This window comes from Dermacentor andersoni, chromosome 1 (genome assembly GCF_023375885.2).
Source record: "Dermacentor andersoni chromosome 1, qqDerAnde1_hic_scaffold, whole genome shotgun sequence".
Classification (NCBI taxonomy): domain Eukaryota; kingdom Metazoa; phylum Arthropoda; class Arachnida; order Ixodida; family Ixodidae; genus Dermacentor; species Dermacentor andersoni.
The window spans coordinates 396,272,489-396,291,073 of NC_092814.1; the positions used below are offsets into that span (position 1 = coordinate 396,272,489).

The window sequence follows — 18,585 nt, forward strand, 5'->3', positions numbered from 1 at the left end:
AAGTAGCGCCACGCTTTTAAGAATGCCGCCTCCTCGCAGCCGAGGCCGACGCCGCGTCCCTATTGGCCTAATGGCATCACGTGGGCCCTCGATCCGGTTCGTTTGTTTACAGTCGCGCTTCAGCGCCATTTTCACTTGAGAAACGTGTATGGAATGGCGAGGAACACATGTTGGCGCCGTTGCTATTCTGTGTTGTTTGGTTTGCGAACCCGTTGAAGTAAGTTTTTTGGCAAGTGCGACGTCGCCTCACGGCATTTTCGATCACCATAACCTGCTGCGCCTTCGTATGCCAAAATAGATTGAGAAAAGACAAGAAGCTCTTCTCAATACCGTCCGGTAAGCGCTACGGGTAAAGAAATACACGGATTCATCGTTGGTAGGGAGAACTTCAACACTCTCCACACGAGTGTACGAGGTAGTTGCGAGTCTCTGGTAATATAGACCTACGCGACGTGTACTCTGTTTATATTAGTAGTACGTAGTGGTATTTGGGGCGCTTAATCGTACTGTACACCAACAGGCTTGAATTCACAGGCATGCAAGGCTGCGTGCGAAAACGTGATTACGAAACCGTTAGGATTCAGCGCATTCTTTTGTTCAAAATTTGAGACTCGAGCGTGAAAACTTATCTTAGGAAAGAAACCCTCTGCATTTCGTGGTTACTAACTAGCCTTGTTTAGAGCGAATAGCTTTGTTTGCCTCTTTTGTTTGTGTTGGTCCTTGGCGGTCGCCCAGTGAATTTACCTTACAAAGGAAAAGCGTGCGTGCTCTCGAAACTGCGTTCATCGGCGAACGACAGTATCATAGGTCTTGGAGACGCACGTGTTCATTAGTGTCAGCTTTAAACTGTGGGTAGGTTAAGATGCGGTGGCGCAGCGCTCGCAAAGACAACGTGCGGTCGCCTTCTCGTTCACTGGCTCGTTTAGTCGTCGTTCGGTCGTTGGTTTAGTCATTCGCTTACTCGTTTCTTCAACTATTAGCTCGTTCTACCACTATGTCCCTGAGACACGTAATGAGACAATAAATGGTGCCTCAATGTGAAGGACTGCATGGTTTCACACACCGCATGTTCGGCCGCGTCACAGCGCGCCAATTCTTTGCGCGCTCATCACTTCAATAAGGTAATTTCGGAGCGAGCGCGATCGTCTTAAGTGCGTACACTTTAGTGCAACTCAGATCGTGACAAGTACGCCAGTTCATCAACGGACTCCAGCTAACGGACGAGCTAACACACGATGGAATGTTATTCATGATGATTCACTAACCTGAAAAAATAATGCACTTCTTTGAGCCCGAATGAAGCGCTGTTACCGCATTCCCGCTTCACGAACGAATACTAAAAAACAGATTTCATTTTCTATATACGCAGATGCCCGACTCAATGATCGGCCGCACGCATTTCTGTCGACTTTGAGGCACAAGAAACATAATAGCACCCGCGCCCACCTCTGAGCCTTTGCGCGTGCTTAGATTTGCAAGCGCGCACGTTGGCGGCACTGTAGCTTGTAATACTCTTTCGAACCTTCAGAGCAGCTATCGTTCGCGCCCTCTGTCGGCATTTGTACGTCATAGCTGACACGCGCCGGGAATTCACTTGGTAAGGACGGCGCGGATTATTTAGGCTACTCAGTGCTTGCCGGACATAATGTGTTATATACATCCAATCCCAACAACGCCTTGCGACACGCACTTGATAAATGTTGCGCACCTAATCGCATCGCACGCGATACATTCGGAGTTCTCATGACGCGGCGTTAGCGCTCGTTCAGATACTGTTTAAAGAAATAGTTATCAAAATAGTAAAAAAAGCTGCCGTCACTGAATTTGTATAATCGTCCGTATAGAAATTATATGCTTTAGACGAAGTTACTCGGAGCTAGAAAGCCAACGCGAACGCTTAAAGCGCAGCGCGCCTTGCTCTGCGTGCATTCACACAGCGAACGGTCGTCTGCTACGCTAGGCGGCTCCACGGTCGAGGAGGTAGCGTGAAAGAGAGGAGAAACAAGGAGTAGTGAAGGCGGAGGAGGAGAGTGTCGCTGCTTTACGAAGTTTAAGGGGTTTTGCCGCAGATCAGTGTAGCCCTCCCCACCTCACGCCACCCTGAACCCCATAAGAAGCGCAGATGGGATCGCCCATGCGGCGGCGCCTGCAGAGACCGCCAGCAACTCAGCGCATGCGCAAGCTGTCTTCTCTCCGCCCTTTCTTCGCTGTGCGCCTCTTGGTTCCGCTGCAGCCTCCTCCTCCACAATCACCTTTTTTTTTATCTCCCGCTAAGCTCCGCGCTTGCTTCATTTTTCGCGGCGGTCGTTCGCTCGGTTTCGCCATTGCCGTCGGACAACGCGGACGCCTGTCGTAGGAATGGGCGAGGAGCTGCGCTCCAAGATACCGGTTCTCGTTGGGGTTCAATTCCGCCCAAAATAGCCGTTCCTGTACAGTTTTGTTTCGAGTTCGATTCGACACCCTGGTTCCAAAATGTGTGCACACCTGCTCGTAAACGTGAACTCGGGTGGCGTCGATACGCAGCGAACGTGGCACCACGGGTCCGAGCGTTTAACTGGAGCACACAAGCATTTGGGACACATTTCGTTCTCCATGAGTTCGATTCGAGCTTTAGCGTACGAGGTACGCTGTAGTTTCTGTCGGACGTGTGTGAGCTGTTGAGGCGCCATACGTTTGCGTTCACAGAAGCATTTGCCGATTAAAGAGCATCCGACTTTGCTGGAAGGTGTATACTTGCAAATTATCGCTCAACAAGACCAGCTTTTCACGAAAGCTCCAAAGGTAGCTTCTCTTCGAGGAATATGTATGGCGCGTGTCATTGGCTCATTTTTGTTGATTTCCAATTTTTATTCTAACAGCTAGTAGTGATGGAATACAGCGATTTTATAATCTGGTTTCCGAAAATACGGCTAAGCTACCGTTTGTTTTTCAACAATGGCTGCTTTGTTTGAAATGTTTAAATTTGTTTGAAAAAAAGAATCAACGACATCGCAAAGACTAAACAAACAGTTCAGTTACACCCGAATTTGCGTCAATGCACACGCTTTTAATTTTTCAGCTTTGCCCCGTGCAGTCCGTTTATGGAACGCTCTCCCACACAACATAGCTTGTCAATCCAAACACAGTGCATTTCACAATCTTCTAATTGACCAATATGCCACTTCAGCCGTCTAAGAGGTCTTGCCTTCTTCTCTTTTCTTTCCTGTCTTTCTTTGGAATGTAATAAATTAATTTCAGTGATAATGTTTTGCTACATTTATTAGTTTTCAGACAAAATGTTTATAATATTATAATTTATTCTGTTTACTGTGCTTTATTATTATTGCTTTTGATATTGTATTCGCTAATATCGTATTAATTTACCATACTGCTGCGCTGTGTGAATATTCTTTTCATTGTATTCATGCTTTTTTTTCTTCCTAATTCGTTAACATATGTTAACGTGTATCCTCTTCCCCACAATGCCTTCTCGAAGAACTGTAAGGTGCTTTTAAATAAGCAAAATTATAGTATGCGAATTGTCTGTTTCCGGATGGGCACTCCCTTGTCCTTCTAGTCGCCTGTACCCAGATGGCCAGAAAACACAGCTTAAGAAGACCGTCTATACTTCTCAGAGACCCTTGCTCCCTTCGCGGGCACTCGGTGTGCAATATGCTAGACAACAGTACTTCTCAGTCTCTTATACTTACTCAGTAAAAATGTATCGGTAACTTGTTATTGTTCTGATGCGCCTCTATAATATCTGTATAGACAATTTATGTGCTTAGGTGATCAATGTGTATATCACCATTAACATTCAGCACCTGCACTGCAGTAGCATGAGAGGTCATCATTCAGGCTAACATCTCCAGGATATTGTTCAACTATCTCTCTCTTTCTCTCGGGAATCCTCTCGATCATTCAAGTCCCCTTGCAGAAAAACGTACGAACCCACCCGATGCTTATTTCAGAGGGTTTGTGGTTCCCATAGATTTGTTTCGAATAGTTTAGTGACTTCTGCTAGCTCCAGTTGTAACGTATAAAGTGTCGAAGCGTGAGCCGGCGCAATCACTAGAATCGTCAGGAGAGAGAGAGAGAGAGAGACAAAACTGTATTAAATGTCCTTGCGGAGATAAAGCGAGCGGTGGGATGGGAGACTACACCACCGGAGCTTCCTTCTTCAGGCGACGGCCAAACCTTGAGTCTTAGCGGCGGCCAGCCAGACTGCGTAGAGTTAGCCCTGCGATGAGCAGCAGCACGAGTTCTCGGTGATTTTAAATGTTGGGTTGGTGTTACATTGAATGGTGTGTGCCGCTGTGGAATATGCCAAAATAATGTGGTCGAGGTCGGTGCGAGCCGCTTCGCATTGTGGTGTGTAAATAGCTCACCTCTTGGAAAATCCTTTATTTATTTATTTATTCAGGTTTCCTTACAGGTTCCGTCAGGAACATTGAGTAAGGGGGGCATTTGAATCACACACAAGTTTAACAGAATCAACGCAGTATCAAACAATACAATCTGATTACATCGTACAAATAAACAAAAGGTTGACATGAAACAAGTACACTATAGTTACAAAGGTTTGCAAAGGCGCGATAACGCAAGAATATAGAATGCACAAGGGGTAGAGACAGCATGTTCAATGCCCCGGCAATAGGCGAACGGCAGCAACTGGTACGTGTTAGCGCAATCGGCTGCGAAGGCTGGCAACATGGGAGAGAGATGGCGGCCGCGATGGAAGGCAGTCGTCAAGCTGTCTTGAACTCTTTTTTTCTTTTATTTATCTATTAAAGTACGCCCTTCTTTCAGATCTGTGTGTCTGCGAAGAAATTTCTAACATCTCAGAAGTGGTATACACCGAAATCTTCGTGGTGAAGCGATCCTAGAAGCCGATGTCGTGGGATTGCGTCGACGGTGATGCTCGCTGACTTTAGAACGAACGTTGCATTGCTGCCGTCTTCGTGAGGTACTGACCGTAAAAGGGACCTTTGAGTTGCCTTGAAAACGTGCCTGCAGACGCTATGTGTGACGTCTACGAGAAGCAACGGTACCGTCTTGGTGAGGTACCGACATCGAAAACGTGAGCCTTCGTGCCACGTCAGAAACAAGTGTGCGGACGCTCTGTGTGACGTCGTAAGCTTAGACGCTGAGCTGGAGGCGAACACCTGTGTGTACGCCTATGGAGACGCCTAGACAACCCCGAAGATGGCAGACGGCGGCGGAACTCACGAAAACCGAATGATGTAAGCTCTGCTGGAGCAAAACCGGCGGTTACTGGAGCTCCTCGAGAGGAAATCTGAAGCGTTCCACGTAATGCCGGGCCTAAATAAAGCTATCCACGATTTCGACGGCGAGGGCTCATCCCACGAAGCTAGGGCGTGGCTGAAGACTATGGATTCCATCGCAGTCCTGCACGGCTGGCCGGACAGGTTCAGACTAGAAAAAGCCAGGCTTCACATGAAGGGACCTGCTCGATTTTGGCTTCAGGCCCGTGTCGATGACCTCACTACGTGGGAGAACTGCAAGATTGCCTTCAAAAAGACAGTTGTTGGCCAGACAAGCACGGCCGAAAAGTGGAAGCAAATGCAGGAAAGAGTCCAGATGAGGAGAGTCCATCACGGCATACTTTCTCCAAAAGACCTTCTTATGCAAGTGATTGGGCCTCGGTATGCAAGATACCAAGGAGCAAATTTTCGTAGGGCTGGGCATTAGAGACGCATGCATCTCCATGACGGCGAAGGAACACAAGAATGACGATGAATTGCTGGCAGACTTACGAAGACTGGAGCGAATAAGCGCAGCTAGAATGCAGAAGTCAGCAGTGGCCAAGCCACAAGGTGGTGATCCAGGTGCCACGACATCTCGTGCCAAGCCTCCGACCTCAAGATCTTGGACTGCCGCCCGTCCACCTGTGCAAGTGATCCCAAATGCATGTGTCACAGTATAAACAAGTGGTGGGGCACCACCGAAAAAACGCTAGAGCCGTCCAAGCGTGATCAAGTGGAGCGAAAATGCTACAGTTGCGGAAGGTATGGGCACATAGCAAGGGACTGTCCAAAAACAAACCCTGTTGCTAACTTCGTGGTGAATGAGAATCCAACAAATGACAGTGGTCCATCAAAGTTCCTGAAAACTGCGACCATCAACGGACCTCACCAGCTCTCGGTGATGATTGACCCGGGAAGTGCAGACTGTATATTGCGTCATCAAGCGGCTGAAAAGTGCAGCCTACAAGTTGTGTGCAGGGCCCAAGACTTGTATGGGCTTGGGGACAGCGGCACATCTACAGTTCGGTCTATGGGGACCTCGGAGGTGGACATAGGAATCGATGACGTGGTATGCCGCAAGGTCAAGGTAATTGTCGTCGACAACAGTGCCTTGCCCATGAACATGCTTGTTGGTAGAACCTGGAGGGAACAAGACCACATTGCATACCTACGCATGGGAGACGAACTCAGGATTGGCTACCGAAATGATCTTGCATTTTGTGACATTGAACTTGCCCAGATGATGCCTTCCTAGGAACCACTTCGTGCCAAGGAAACATAGTGCTGGCCAAAAAAACTGTGTGTTGTGTGACAGGGGAGACCAGTAAGATTGAAGGAAATCTGATCTTACCTAGTGGGCCTGGTAAAGGAATGCTACTTTACATCCAACACGGAAGGCTTGAGATACCCATGTTGAACGATAAGGATGAAGACCAACAGCTGATCAAGGTAAGCTTGTTGGCTCACGCTGAACTGCTTTCAAGGAGCGAAGAGTTAACCCCCGTGAGACCTGTGCCTCAACCGAAGTTCATTGAGATTAGCATGCTGAATAACGGGAAAGACGTCAATGAACAACAAGTGGATGCACTGCTGAAGATGCTGAATGAATACAGGGACTGCTTTGCACTGAATTTGCCAGAGTTGGGTGTTGTAACCTACTGGAGATGACTATCATAGAGTATTCCGCAAGCACTCCAGTCACCCACAAACCATACACGACTAACGCAGAGGAAATAGAAGCAGTCTAAGAAATTGTCAAGGAGTGGAAAGCGACTGGCATTGTACCCGAAGCATCCTCGCCATACGCTAGCCCAGTGCTACTCGTGAAAAAGAAAAATGGAGAAAATCGTCTATTCATAGACTATCGACGGCTACATAGCCAGACGGTGCCGGAACGCTTTCCCTTGCCAAACATTGATGACCAGCGGCAACGACTATCCGCAGCACGAATCTACTGTGTGTTAGACTGTGCAAACGGATACCTTCAACTTCCACTGAGTGAGGAATCGAAGACCAAAATTGCATTCATCACACCTAATGTGACCGGGCAGTTTGAACGTATGGTGTTCGGGTTCAGAAACGGTCCTGCTGGATTTCAACGTATAATGAACAAGGTCCTCGGATTTCTGCGTAACACTGTCGTGTGGGCTTACATGGACGACTTGCTGATTCCAGCCAAGGACTGGTAAGACTTGCTGGTTCGGCTCAAACAACTACTGGATGCTCTGCTAGCTGCTGGTCTTACCCTGAAGCTATCCAAGCGTGTGTTTGGAAGTGACGAACTCGGCTACTTAGGTTTCAAGATTGTGAAAGGCTACCAGCAGCCAGGTGAAGTGAAGAAACAAGCTATATTGGATGCTAGCACGCCAACTGATGTTCCCAGTGTCAAGAGATTTCTGGGCCTGACAGGATTTTTCAGACGGTTCATTCCCCACCATGCCCTGAAGGCAGGACCACTTATTTCTCTCACCAAGAAAGACACAAAGCTTATATGGGGAGTGCAACAACAGGAAGCTTTCGACCAACTCCGAAGAGAACTGAACAGAGCCTCCCGTTCTGAAGTTGTATGACCCTTCGGCTCCAAGAAAACTCCACACGGACGCAAGGAAACATGGAGCTGAGGGAATGATCCTTCAACAAGATGAGTCAGGACGCTGGCACTTGGCTTTTTGTGTCAGTAAACGCACCACTGAGACTGAGAAGAATTACCATGCGGGAAAACTGGAGCTGATGGCAATAGTCTGGAGTATGGAAAACTTCGTCCATTCGTACTAGGCATTCCGGTCCCGCTGGTAACTGATTGCCAAGCAATTGCCGATCTGAACGCGCATAAGACTCAAACTACAGATAGCAAGGTGGTTAGACTTACTTCAAGAGTATGACTTTGAGGTGAAGCACCGAGCAGGTGAGAAAATGGCACACGTGGACTATTTGGGTCGTGGACCCGTAGGAGCACCGCAGAAAACGCTTGATGAGGTTGTCGAGACAAGGATCGAAGTGTGCGTTGCCTTGAGTTTGGAGTACCAAGTTGTTATAATCCAGCGATCAAATGCGGACTTGGCTAACCTCGCACAAATTACCGAGAAGCCAATCAAGGAAAGGACCAAGGAAGAAAGTGTGAAGGTGAAAACCTACGGCTGAAGGATGGAAGGCTGTTTTACGTGGAAAGAAACGGACGACTTCTTTTCGTGATGCCGATGAGCATGTGTAAAACACTCTGTGTCAAGTTTCACGACACACAGGGACATTTTAGTACGTACCGAACAGTGATGAAAATCAAGGATCTTTATTGGTTTCCTCGGATGAAACGCTACGTGGACCAGCACATCCATAGGTGCTTCGAGTGTCTGCTCAAAACGATTCCAGGAGAGAAGAAACCTGGACTTCTGCACCCGATACCATCTGGGAAGAGAGCACTTCAAGTTGTACACGTGCACCATGTTGGCCCATTTGTGAAAAGTTCCAAGAAAAACCAGTGGATCTTGGTGTTGGTGGACAATCTGACCAAGGTTTTGTGTCTCTACCCCGTGCGAGACACCTGAGCAAGAAATGTACTGCGGTGCCTGCAGTTTTATAACCGAGTTCAGACTACCGGAGCTCATAATCTCAGACGGTGCTGACCGTTCCTGTTTCCCGCCCCACGGCTTCGAAGCCTTCTGTCAGGAAAATGGTGTGGCTCACACACTGAACTGTGCTCTCCATCCAAGGGGTAACGGTCAGGTAGAGCATGTGAATCGAACTCTGGTACCGTGTACTCACAAGGACTGGGTTCAGAATATCAAGGTTTTAGAGAGCTACCTAAACATCGCAAACAATGCCTCAACAGGCACTAGCCCTTTCAGGCTTCTGCAAGGATATCAATCAAGGATGCAAGATACTGTCCTCAGATGGTTAAACACAGAGAATAACGAGTGGGTATGTCCGGAACAACTTCAAGAGACGGCTCAAAAGGGAATAGTGAGTCAGCAAGAAAAGTCCCAGCAGTACTTCGACAAGCATCACTTCACAGAGGACAAGCTGAGTGTTGGAGATATAGTGGCCATGGGCTGCGTTCCAGAGCGCACCAGCGCCCCAACAGAAACCTAGAAGTTCAGAGGTCCATTAACTGCAATTGAAATACTCCCAGCGGACACCTACCGAGATGAACGGAAAGAAAAGGTCTACTCGACTACCGCCCACATCAGCCAACTGAAGAGATGGGGTGGAAGATACCAAGAACTGTCCGACCAATCAAGCACCAACGAGGAAGACAGCGTGCCGAGACGTAGCATGCGTGCGTCCAAAAAACTGTTTATCTTCGGGACTATAGCATGTAAACTGAGGACAGTTCGCTGTCAGAATGGCCGAGTGTTAGCGGAATCGGAAGCAAAGACTGGCAACATAGGAGAGTGATGGCGGCCGCGATGGAAGGCAGTCGTCAGACTGTCTTGAACTCTTTTTTTCTTTCATTTATCTATTAAAGAGCGCCCTTCTTCAAAATCTGTATGTCTGTGAAGAAATTCCTAACATACGGTAAAAAGAACAAAATGGCGACAATACACAACCACGTATTCACAATGAGACTTCGTTAAAGTATTTAATATGTATAAAGCTGATACACTTGGTTGCGGAACGATGCGTGATCGGATACTGAAACGATTTCGTTGGGAAGATCATTGCATAATGTAATTGCTCCGGGCAATGTCGATGAGTTGAATGCTTGCGTGTGGCCGTAGATGCGTTTGAAAGAGCGATGATTGTTTAATCGATTGGACAGGCGCATGGGGGATTCGAGTGGTAGATGTGAAAGGTAAGCGCAGTGTATACAGTTTGTACAGGTTTATATAAGTTGAAACGGGGTTTGACAGGGACCTGTTTAGAAACAAACATGTATAAAGAGGACCAGTTTACACACTAACAGGTCTGAACGGGTCCCGTTTTACATGCAAACAGGTTTAAGCACGACCCGTTTAAATAGAAATAGGTCATAACAAGGGCCCTGTTTGCTACTAAACTGGATTATACTGGACGCGCTGGCACGAAACAGGGGTGCTTGTTTGGCACAAAGCTGGTTTAATCTGGAGGTTTGTGGCAACCATACTAGATGGTATGATGCATTCCAGTTTAATGCTTGAACAGAACTGGGGAGGAACGTTCTTTTTTTTTGCTATCCAGACAATTCAGCACCTAGTCTTAAATTGGGGCCATTCTCAAGCTCTATAGAAATTGCGTGACCAACGACTAGCATTAGAGCTTTTAATAAAACTGTATGCACGCACACATACACACAAGCAAAACGATTTCGCAAGTCGTGTCGTTTATTAACACGTAGACTTTTGAAAAGCGCTGACACCACACTAACGACGCATAGAGCACGCGGTCGCGCACGCACACACGCATGCAAAGAACGCGAGCCGTGTACGAAAGCGACGGACAGAAAGTACGGACGCTTTTACATTGAGTACCTACACGTTCGCAATAAAGCAAGAAATCAAGCCACCGTGGCAGCAGCGTCCGATTCATGGAGGGCACTACTCATGAACAGTACACATCTGAAGAACGACGCACAAGAACAAGGCGAAAGAATGAGTCGATTACACCACTCTTCTGCAGAAGTCTCGTTCATTACGCCGCAGAAAAACAAGAACACCCCGGAAAATTCACAAACCAAACTACGATATGCTGCAAATTTCTAACTGTTACCCGGTCCTGACACGTCTACACGGCCGCTAGACTTATTGCTGCCCTCTCTCTTGAAAGCAACATTGCGAAAACACGCCGTACATGATGCCGTACAACTCACATAACATCTAAATACTACGCCGCCACCATCCATGCGATCACCGAAAGCATGGTGGCTTTCGGTGGCGGCCTACAGGAAGTGTCACCGGTAGCACCGGTAAAATTACAGTTCATAATATTTTCCCGTCTTAAGCTGTCCGTACATGTGCCTGCGCGCTTCAATGATGCCGGTCGATGTGGTTGTTTAAGCGTCTCTACGTTGTGCCGAGAGAAATTGTGGTGCATTTTGTACTATTGAGAATCACAAAACCCTGGAACCACGTAATGTAGCTCGCAGTTTCTTTCATGCGGTGCACCGATGTCGAATATTGTAGTTATGACCCTTCGCGCTTTCTTTGTTCCCAGCTCATGAAAAGCATCTGGCATTCTCGCATCAGATCACATTGTACGGAAGAATTTGGTGAAAGTTGTGCTATCACGTGCTGTAGTTGATCCGCAATTCAACAGTGTTTACGCGGGAAGGACCGTAAGTGCAGTCGATGCTGCGGCACCTGTGACACGAAGGAGCGTTTAGTGAGTGCGGCTAGAAAGGTAAGTCCGGCGCTTGCGCGTATTCTTGTAATATATGGTTCGTGAAGTGTTAATTGTCGTACGGATCACAAGATAAATAGTAAAGCTACGAAAATAATATAAGTGCTTTTCATATGTTCGTTCTTTATGTCGCAGTGCATATTTAGCAAAAAGTTTCAAGGGAATCGCCCTTAGACGTATTGATGTTGCCAACAGCTTTATCTATGGTTTATTTGCATTCGCCCATGAAGCAAGCTGGCGCAGGTGATTCTTTGATCTAAATGGGTACACAAATTCAAGTGAAGGAAGTTACTGTTTGTGTAAATAATTTTTCATTGAGAAATGATTTAGGCATTTCTAGAAGTAGTAGGTCAATGTGTCGTCTTCACAGCTAACGGCTGCGCGAGATAGCACCCCATTGCTGTGTCTGACGCATGACCAGATATTTAGCTTGTATGCAAATTTTTCTGTTTATGGAGTGTCGTCAGACAGCCTCTATTAGTTTCCTTTTCTATTTTCTTGCATTTATAAGGGGTTATGATCTTGCAGAGAAGCCGAAATTACAACAGCAATGTTTCTTTTTAAAAGATAATCTTTCTCTTTGTGTATCGTCTCTCCTGAAAAACAGGGGGTCTGTTGTTATTTTCAGCACATCGTTCTTTGGGACAGCGCCTTATTCCACCGCGTAAACCAATTTGGTTTTGGAACGGTTTTCATGTGCTAAGGAATTTTCTTGATAGTACAATTCACATTTCGCTTTCTACAGATGTACGTTTGTGGGAAGCTTCTTATAGTAGATTCATGTTTACTGCAATTCGGTTTACGTGTTATATAACCGCCTGTGATGTATCAATCAGATATTTGGACAACCAGGCGCAGCTTCACGTTACTGGTTGTACGAGACTTTTCAAAACGTAACGTGATCTTTTTATCAAAGAGTCAAAGAGTTTGTTCAGACAACGTGTGGTACAGTTGCCTAGGGCGCAGACAAAAAGGCAAGTGGTTGCCTGACAAGGAGTCTGTGCCCTTGCTCCCATTAGAGAGCACAAGACATTCAGCGCATAAAATAAACACTAAACGAGATGGAAATACAGAGTGGTTGGTAACATTGAAACGAGAGTTATTTCATATTGAATATTTATGTACAATTGGGGAAAATGCTGTAAGAAACAACAGAAAAACAAAACAAAAGGAGTTGTTATGCCTGCAGTGACAATAGATACATAGTGATGTTATTTTTTAAAGCTTTGAATGATTTACTTTCTTGGATAATGTTTACAGCAGGATGGTGATCGTTTAAAAAACTGGAAATTCTGTAGCTAAATTTCTGGGCGCCGTAGTTTGTACGTATTTTTTCCGTATTGTAACATATGTGCCGGGTGTCGTAGGTGTGTGTTTTCGTTAGATATTGTTGAAAAAAAGCCGTAGGATCGGAATGCATTTGTAGGTAACTAGCTAACGCTATCTTTTTGTTTATAACATTCCACAGTGTAAGCAGTTGATGTTTTCTAAACAGTGGGGCAGTGTGGCTAAGGTATGGTGCATTATCTATTAGGCGCAAAAATTTCTTTTGTAATAAATATATGTTTTCTATGCTTGTTTTAGGTGCTGTGCCCCAGACAAGAAGACAATAGTGGAAATGCGAATGTACCAGTGTGTAGTATAGTTGTTTCTTTAGCCAGATAGGCAAAAGGCTCTTTATTTTATACATGATACCAATGGAACTAGATATACCAGTACGAACTTTTTCAATGTGAGGTGACCAGTCAAGATGCTCGTAAAAGATGACACCAAGAAATTTATGTGTTGGTACACGTTCGATAAATTCATCGCGAAATTGGATAACTATTTCTTGTTTTATACACTTGTTACGAGCGCGGAATATAATGTACTTAGTTTTTTTAGTGTTTAACTCTAATTCATTACCGTAGAGCCACGTGGACAAATTTTCCAGCCATACATTGGTTTCTACTTGGAGGACTTTTAGGTCTTGTCCGCAGAAGAATACATTGGTATCATCAGCGTACATTATTATTTCTAGTGTAGAGGGCACGTTAATTATATCATTTATATAGAGCAGAAATAACAGCGGCCCAAGGATTGATCCTTGTGGAACTCCATAATGTATCTGACCTAAGCTGGATTTTGCATTCGTAATATTCGTGCACTGGTGACGATTTAGGAGGTAATTCTTTATTAATGTGAGAGCCGTTCCTCTAATGCCATATTTATATAACTTGTACAGTAAAACAGGGTGCTTAATGAAGTCGAATGCCTTTTTTAAAGTCTAGGAAAACACCTATTGTATATATTTTCTGCTCAAAGTTGTCTATTATCTTATCCTTAATTTTTATTAGCGCCATTTCAGTAGATTTCTCTTTCTGGAATCCGTATTGCTGCTCGGCGATGATATCGTTTAGCTTGCAGAAGTTTAGTAGCCTGATGTTTATAACTTGTTCAACGACTTTCGAGAGGATTGGTAGGACTGAAATTGGCCTATAATTATTTATGTCATTTCTATCACCTCCCTTGTGTATGACAGAGATTTTTGCAATTTTTAATTTATCTGGAAATATTCCGGTACTCAAAATCAGGTTGCATATATGCATAAGTGGCTGACTAATCATGTGACTGATGGATTTCATAGGTTGAACTTTAATATCATCAGCACCACATGCACTGTTATTTTTTTAGGTTTTTGATTATTGTACAGATTTCTAATTCTGTAGTGGGAAACATGAAGATTGAGTTTTGGATGTTGGACGTGATATACGTTGTAAAATCACAATTACTTGCCTGAGGTTTACTTGAAGCCCCTGATATAAGAAAGTGCTCATTAAGTTTGTCAGCAAGCGATGCCCCTGTGTAAGGCACTCCACTTATAACGAGTTCAGAGATGCCGTCTCTTTTGTTGTTGGACACTAGCTGGTTTACTGTATTCCGTACTTGTTTAGGGTTGTTGCAGATATCAGTAAACTTATGTTCGTAATAACTAGTCCTGGCTTTTTTAATATCAGAGCTTAATTTATTACGAATTTGTTTGTAATCAGTCAAACAGTCCATATTTTTGGTTCTGATAAAAGAGGCAAATAGTCTGTCACGTTCTTTAATTCGTTTTAGAAGGTCGGCATTTATCCATGGCTTTCTGGCTTGTTTACACTTTTTGATTTCTACGGTAGGGAAGGCTTGATTGTAGAGCTCAGGAATTGTTTTAATAAGGACGTCATATGCTGCGACGGGGTCAGATAGTTGAAGAATATCTGCCCTGCTTGTTTCTGCTAGTATGTTTCTAAATATTGTGGTCTTAGCTTCATTAACGATTCTGTATGTAATGGGTACACATGTTTGGAAAGACTCTGTGGTGTACAGTAGGGTTTAAAGAGCATAAAAATAGGTAAGTGGTCACTAATATTAGCTATTAGTACACCTGCTTGCACATCATCTTTTTTGTAACTAGTAAAACACACATCTAGTAAAGTATGGCACATGTCTGTCACTCTAGTTGGCATATGTATTACATTTTCAGAACCAAACGAGAAAAAATATCAAGCATTCTTTGTTGATTACAATCAAGCAATAAAAGATCGATATTAAAATCACCACAAATAACTAAAGGCAACTTAAACTGCATGCACTGTTCTAGCATGTTTTCAAGAAATTCTAAAAAAGTAGCCTGTGATCCAGAAGGCGGCCTATATACAACGGCAAGTATGGTACCAGCACACTTTAACATGAGACATTCAAAGTGTTCATTTATTATACAAAACTCTTCTGTGGTGACATAATTTAGGTAGTTCATTATATAAATAGCCACACCTCCCCCTCTCTTATCACTCCTTGAAATTGATACGCATTTGTATCCTGGAAACTGTATAACATCATAATCGTTGGTAAACCAAGTTTCAGTGAAAGCTAAAATTTCAAATTTATGGTCTAATTCGTTTAGGAAGATTTCCACAGAATCCTGTTTCTTCCGAAGGCTTTGAGCATTGAGATGGAATAAGGAAATTTTTTTTTCTCGTAGGTGCTTTGAATGTTTCAACGAATCAGCATCATGATAAGAATATGTGAACGGGACTGTCATTTTCAAGGGTGTCAGTGCTATCAGTTACCGCGATGCGCGTACCGCCCGTTTCTCAACGTATCTTGTCCAGATCGTTTGTCGTCCTAATCCTGATAGCTCGGCTGCGGTGGCCGCGACGAACAAACATTTTTCCATTCTTTAGCCAGGCAAACACATACTCTTTTTCTTTCGCCATTTTCTTCATTTTCCAGAAGAGCGTCTTGTTTTGTGCTATCAGGTTTTCTTTGAAGAAAATTTTAGATTTCGTTTCGTTTAGCTGTCCTTTTTTTTGCAAGCCATGCGTCTCTGGTTGAACGGGATACGAAGCGAACAAGAACAGATGCAACCTTCTTAGCACTGTCCCCGACCTCAATGTCATTGATAGACCGTGAGGGCAATCGATGAACAGCCTCAACATCTGCCTCGGAAAGGGGTGGAAGTTCGAGATCAGTGGCCAAGACATTAAGCTTTTCCAGCAAGTTTTCATTATCATGATAGGGAAGCCCAACTATTTCTAAATTTTGACGTCTGCTGTACTGCTCTAGTTCGTTAACTTGTTGCCTTAATTCCTGGTTTTCTTGTTCTGTTACCCGAGCCTCGAGTTTTTCCACTCGCTTTCCGAGGGCAGACATGTCTGCATCCTGCTGTTTTATTTTTGACAGAACTTCGTCTTATTTTGTGGCCATTTCTTGCATAAACTGCTCAATACCATCCACAGTGGCCTTTATCTCACCTAGTGTATCTATTTTTGACTTAATCTTAAGTACTTCTGTGAGCACGAGACGAATATCCACAATTTCACTTGCAAGGTTTGCTTCCGGTTCCTCGCTTGTTTTCTTACCACTCTGGTTGCTTCGAGCCTTAGCTGTTTTACATGTTGGGCATTTCCGTCCCTTTTTTGCACTTTCTGTCGTCTTTTTGTATGCGGCTTCATTTACCCCTGAACATGTGCCAATATGATACACAAAATGACATTCTAAGCACGTTAGGAACACTGCATCCTCAGAAAGCTCTTCGTTGCATGTAAGACATGTGTCAGTCATTTTTTCGATCATCACAGACCGAACAGTCAGCAGCAGCGGCTACCAGGAAAAAAAAAAGAAGAAAAAAAAGAAAATAAATTGCAAAAAATGCAGAAGACCAACCTGCAATTTAGGGCGAAGTTTTTAGGGTCCGGATAGCAGCTCCTGCGGTGCCGCTGCTGCTGAATGCTTGTGAAGCAGGTCTTCGGTGGCGAGCTGCTTTTATAGCTGCTGGGTGGTTACGTCAGAAGCTACGTTGATACTAGCAGCCAGTTTCCATGGCACGTTTCCGATAGCCAGTCAATCTTCGGTAGCTCATCCAGGCTAGGCGTGCGGAATCAGCTCCTGCAATTTAGGGCGAAGTTTTTAGGGTCCGGATAGCAGCTCCTGCGGTGCCGCTGCTGCTGATTGCTTGTCACAAGTATGCACAAGTATATCACAAGTATGCAGTTTCAGCAGGGATTACAATAAATTGAACAATTTTTATTGTTTAGGGATGTCAACATTTTGTGAACCAGAGGCACCTACACACTGCGTATGCACCTGTGGCATTTCTGCTACCTAAACGGCACGGCAAAGTATCTCGTGGGTATGCTGCAACAAGGTGCGTACAAAGCAGTCAGTGCCACTTAAACGAGCTGCAGGTTTTGTTGGTATCATTCATACTCGGCAACCCTTCTGAGTTTTCCGTCGGTTTACAAATGTGGGCTCATTTTACAATTTTATGAATGTCACTTTAAAAAGAGAATGAGGTCGTGTTGGTTAAGATGTTTTAAATCTGTTTAGAGATGCGTGGCATGACATTGTTAAAATGCATATAGAAATATAATTGTGATGGTACTTGTACTGTTTTATTACTAGCAACGCAATATGTCTAACGAGTACACCAGAGGGGCACTTGTTTTAGGGAAGTTTGGTCAGAGAAATTCCTTAACCAGCCTAAAGGGGCTGCAGCAAAAACACTGTAAAAGCTCTGTGACCTAGAAGCAATGTTGACAGTTTCTGGTGTTTCAAGTTCGCTGCTGCTTTGTGTGCTGCACGTCACGTTAAATATAGGTTAATATTGTGTGTCTGTGTCCAACAATGTGGAAGCTTGATTGATTTTTAGAGTTTATTGGCGCAAGGACTAGGTATGGCCAAAGAGCGCCAAGTCGATGATCCGTGCTTTTCAATGATATGTGAGTGTTAATTGTGGGGAGTATATGATACATGGTTGCATAGTGGTCTAAAAATATTGGCTAAAAAGTGCAAAATATACATATGGTGCAATGTGGCTGTAGAAGGGCCTAAAATTTATTAGCTCTGAAGTGCGTAAAATACAAGTATAAAAAATGACAGTGATTGATCGTTTATGCGATGAGAATAGATGTTTCTCGAGATGAAGGATGATCGGTAAAATATGTAGTGTCACTAGCACTAGTGCCTCAGAAAGGCCTTGAAGGCAAGGGCTAGGAGGCACGTGCTCTAGAAAGTGTTTTCATTGCAGCTACGACCTCCAGGTGGAGGCCGTGCTACAACTAGTCTGGCCAAATCACATTTAGGGTGTCAGTTTCAAAAAAAAGTTTAATACTGATTGAAAAGTAAAAAGGGGCTCATTGCTAAGAAATAATGCTGGCTGTAACGGTATATGTTGGAGATAAGCTGAGGGAAAGTATTTTTTCTTTCTGCCTCTATTTCAGCGCATTGGATAAGGACATGAATAACTGTAAGCCTGTTGCCACATTTGGTACATGTCAGAGGTTGGCTTCCCGTCAAAAGGTAGGTGTGAGTGCCGTAAGTATGTCCTATTCTTAATATGCAAAAAAGCACTCCCTTATGCCTTGCTGTTCTTCCAGATATCCAGTTCCCTTATTTGGGTTTTATAACGTGTAGCTTATTTCGAACTGCTTTATGCTATTGATCCTGCCAGTACTTTCTCAGTTTATGACGCAAGAAAGGCTTAAGTTCTGTTGCTGGTAGGTGT

At 44.5% G+C, this 18,585-nt stretch overlaps 1 pseudogene; it reads left to right on the top strand.

The window, feature by feature from the left end:
• The first annotated feature begins 5,184 nt into the window (after positions 1-5,184).
• On the top strand, positions 5,185-9,638 carry LOC126518562 (uncharacterized; annotated as a pseudogene).
• The last annotated feature ends 8,947 nt before the right edge of the window (positions 9,639-18,585 follow it).